The following is a 4,675-nucleotide window of genomic DNA, read 5'->3' as shown; positions in this document are numbered from 1 at the left end:
TTTCCCCCAAAGTACCTGTGATATTTTTGAACCTGGCAATGGACAGTGGAAGTGGCAGTTAGGTGATGAAACCGCAGCCCCACAACCTGGCAGGCAGTGGTTCTGTCTCAGGCCAGGGTGTGAGTATACATGGGCTGGGCTGCATCGTTTAGCAGATGCTGAGGAAGCAGTAGCTGGAAGATGCTCTCAGGCCTGCCATGCCACAAACGCTTTGGCGTCCTGCAGCACAGCAATGGTAAAGTGCCCAAAGCCGTGTCTCATACAAAGAGCCCCAGAATTATTTTTAATTAAATTTAAATCAGATGTTCTGATGGCACTGTGGTTAAACACCCCAACAGGTAGACAAAGGGTAGGGAGCTTTAACAAAAAAGTCAGGAGTTCAAATCTAATAATCACTCTAGGGGAAAAAAATGCAGCAATAAAGATTCTTCTCAAAAAAAACAAATGCATTGCCACTGAGTCAATTCCTACTCACAGCAACCTTCCTCTTTGGAAGACAAACCCATGGAAAGTTCTGCTCTGTCCTGGAGAGTGCCTGCCAGTAGTCAGAATCTACTGGGTAGAAATGGATTTAGTTTAAATTTTAGTACTCAAAGATAGTTTCATGAGAATTACAAATGAAAATAAAATTTAATGTAATTCTTTTTTTACACTTTACATTGGTTTGCATACAAAGTTTGTATACATTGTTTCACACTATCCTTCATTCACAGTGACTTTCACACAATCATTCTCATTGTTTTATAAAATCAATCTCCATTAAGCCATGGCCAACACTACCCTGTCATACCAGATTCCCATCGGATCCTTTCCCATTTCCTTTATCCTCCCCCTTCCTTCACCCACCAAATTGTGCGACCCTATGATTTCCCCCCATGTTCCCTCACCTCTCTGCTTCCACTTCTCCTCCTCTTGGACACTCATCCCTATTTTATTAGTTATCCTTCTGTTGTTATAATAATGGTCTTATGCAGTATTTATCCTTATGATGCTGGGTTAGTTTATTCTGCATAATGTCCTCCAGTCTCTCTCAAGTTATGTAGTAATTTTAGAAACTGCTGCTCCTGAGTGTTACATAGTATTCCACTGTGTGAATGTACTGTAATTTCTGAATCCATTTGATTGTGGTTGGACTTCTGGACTGTTTCCATTTTCTTTCTATTGTGAATAATGCTACTATGAACATTGTGTACAAATTTATTTGTGTCTTATACTCTTAGGAGTGGAATTACTAGAGCATATGGAATTTCTATGTTCAGCTTCTTAAGGAAATGCCAAACTGTCTTCCAGAGTGGTTCTACCATTTTAAAATCTCATCAACAGTGTATGAGAATTTCTATCTCTCTACATCCTCTCTAATATTTATTGCTTGTTATTCTATTAAACTTTGCCACTGCTACTGGGATGAGATGTTATCTCACTGTGGTTTTGATTTGCATCTCATTCTGCCAGTGATTTTTAAGCATGTCTTCATGTCTCTTAATGTAATTCTTAATTCTTATATCTGTTCCCCATATAAAGAGATAGGTACTAGCTCTAAAAAAAGAAGACTAAACACAGAGAAATTAACTAACTCATACAACTACTGGTAGGAATGGACTGAATAAAACTCGGAAGCAAAACACACTCTTTTCAATGAACCAAAACGAACTTTTAAAAATCGGTATATTTATATACAAACTCAAACATTTATATAAAAGAGAACCTTCCAAAAGACTCCTCTTCAGGAACTTTTGTTGTTGCATATCGTTGCGTAAACTATAACTCATATTGACTCTATGTACAATAGCTCTGAACCTTGTCCAATTTTAAGCCAATCTGACCATCTTCAATATACTTGCCCCTATAACCCCATTTACTGTGTCAATCAACCTCATCCAGGGACTTCCTCTCTTGTGTTGTCCCTCCACCCTTCTAAGCATGATGTCTTTCTCAAAGGACTAGTCCCTGCTGGCAACATGCCCAAAGTATGTGAGAAAGAGCTTCAAAATCTTTGCTCCAAAATTTCCAATAAGCAGCTTGGTTTCACCTTCTCTGGGGCCTACCTGTTTGTTCTCTTAGCAGTCTATGCTATGTTCAATACTCTTCTCCAGCAACACAACTCAAAGGCATTGATTCTTCTATCATCCTTAGTTACTGTATAGCTCTCTGATGCTTAGCAAATAATAATGAAGACCTGGATCAGGTGCACCTTAGTCTCTAGACTGACAACATTGCTCTTCAGCACTCTGTAAAGATCCCTGACAGCAGATTTTCCTAATGCAATTAGTCTTTTGATTTCCTGGCTGCTGGTGTCAAGAGTGTTGATTGTGAATCGGAGCTAGGTGAAACTGTTAAAAATCTCAGTCTCTTCTCCATCTATCATGGTGGTGTCAATTGGCCCAGTGGTGCGAATATTTGTGTTCTTTTTTTTTCCTTTCACTTTTTAAGGTATGCACTTTTAGTCAACTGGTCTCAAGTCAGTGTAAACGTAAAGCCCTGGCTGCCTCCACATCTCAGCCACCTCAGGGAGACCAAAACAAAAGCCTTCATATTTCTAGAGTTGAGGGAAAGGACAAGGGCCCCAAAAAAGTAGGGCCTCCAATGGCTGACTATTGAAAACAAAAACTAAAGAACAAGTATTAAGGCAGAAGATTTTTTAACAACAAAAAAATTGGATAAGGTATAATTTACATAAAAGCAATGTTCCCTGCCACTCCTGTCCATGCGTGGACCCAGGTGAGGGACGGGGATCTTCTGCTTGGGGGAAGGGAGAGACTTTTGGAAAGGCAGGAGCTTTCTGTCACATCGCCATGTTGAGATTATTTGGAATGGCTATTTTAAAAAAAGAGAACAATATACAATCAAAGTCCCAGGCCACATTGGAGAACTGGGGGGATTCTTGCTCCATACCAACTGCTGTCACCCTCACCGTTCCAGTTTTTAAATCCTGAGTCAAGCACACACACACACAAAAAGTAACAAATAAAGCCATGCCAATTCCCATCCTTTGGTTTTTTTCTGCACAAGTCAGGTTTTTTTTAATCAAGAAAGGGTGTAACCGCAACTACATAGTCCACCTAGAAGCATTTGCAGTGGACAATGGAGGGGCCAGACTCGTCATACTCCTGTTTGCTGGTCCACATCTGCTGGAAGGTGGACAGGAAGACCAGGATGGAGCCACCTATCCACACAGAGTATTTGTGATCAGGGTGAGCAATGATCTTGATCTTCATTGTGCTGGGGTCAGCGCTGTGATCTCCTGCATCCTGTCAGCATTGCCTGGGTACATGGTGGTCCCACCAGACAGCACTGTGTTGGCGTAGAGGTCCTTGCAGATGTCAACATCACACTTCATGATGGAATTGAAGGTAGTTTCATGGATGCCACAAGACTCCATGCCCAGGAAGGAGGGCTGGAAGAGTGCCTCAGGGCAGCGGAAATGCTCATTGCCAATGGTGATGACCTGCCCATCAGGCAACTCGTAACTCTTCTCCAAGGAGGTCAAGCAAGCCGCTGTGGCCATCTCCTGCTCAAATTCCAGGGCAACATAACAGAGTTTCTCCTTGACATCATGTACATCTGTTGATGATTTACAAGACCATGCTTATTTGCAAGAACATGTGTCTGCAGTAAAGGTAGTTGGAGACCAGAGGCAGCCAACTGTAATAGCTAAAATCAGCCAACTTTTAGGCTAATACCGCACACAGTGTGTCAAGTGTTTGGCTACTAAAGGATGGAGGTTCAAGTACACCAGCTGACAAGAATCTCTTCTAAAGAATCACAGCCTAGGAAATCTGAGGAAGGACACTCTAAGTTGAAATTAACTTGATGGCAGTGGGTATATACCCAGTAGGGAGACTGCTGAACCAAAAACTATTTCTAGTTCCAACTTTCTGAAGAAGCATCATACTGTTTTCCAGAGCAGTTGCACCATTTCACAATAAAACCAGCAGTCTATGAGAATTCCAATCTCTTCACACCATTTCTGTTATTTCTGAGTTTAGCTACTGTTGCTGGGATAGGATGACAGCTCATTGTTGTCCTGATCTGCATCTCTCTAAACGCTAAATGTTCATGTGTCTGCCATTCTTTATCACCTGAGTGTTTTCTTTGGTGAAGTGTATGCTCATGTCCTCTGCCTATTTTTAAATTGTATCCATTAGCTGTCCATAAATTGTAAAGATTAGCCTTCTGATGAACATGTAATAGCCAAATGTTCTTTTTCCAATCTCTCTTATTTGGAAAACCCTTTTATAACATTTTAACTTCATTAAATAAAGGAATACATGGAAGACAATGTATATGAATAAACCACAATGTATGTGAATTTTTTATGTAAATCAATATAAAATTTAAAAAAGAAATACATATCAGTGTTAAACATGTTGTTGTTATGTGTCATCAAGTCGCCTGCAACTTATAGTGACCCTAAGTACAACAGCTCTAAGCCCCGCTCTAGCCTGTGCCAATCTTATTGTTTCTGACACACCTTCTCCCATTACCCCAATCACTGAATCAATCCATCTCATTGAGGGTCTTCCTCTCCTGCAATGTCCCTCCACCCTTCCAAGAATGATGTCCTTCTCCAAGGACTGGTCCCACCTTACAACATGTCCAAAGTATGTCAGACAAAGCTTCAGAATCCTTGCCTCCAAGGAGCATCCTGGTTTCACCCTCTCTAGGACAAATCTGT

General features: G+C 40.9%; 1 pseudogene; it reads right to left on the bottom strand.

The window, feature by feature from the left end:
• Positions 1-3,059: 3,059 nt before the first annotated feature.
• Positions 3,060-3,547, bottom strand: LOC102855085 (annotated as a pseudogene).
• Between the last annotated feature and the right edge of the window lie 1,128 nt (positions 3,548-4,675).

Source organism: Elephantulus edwardii, unplaced genomic scaffold (assembly GCF_000299155.1).
Source record: "Elephantulus edwardii isolate Elephantulus edwardi_28Jun2011 unplaced genomic scaffold, EleEdw1.0 scaffold00397, whole genome shotgun sequence".
Lineage (NCBI taxonomy): Eukaryota > Metazoa > Chordata > Mammalia > Macroscelidea > Macroscelididae > Elephantulus > Elephantulus edwardii.
This window is presented reverse-complemented; position numbering and strand designations above follow the sequence as displayed.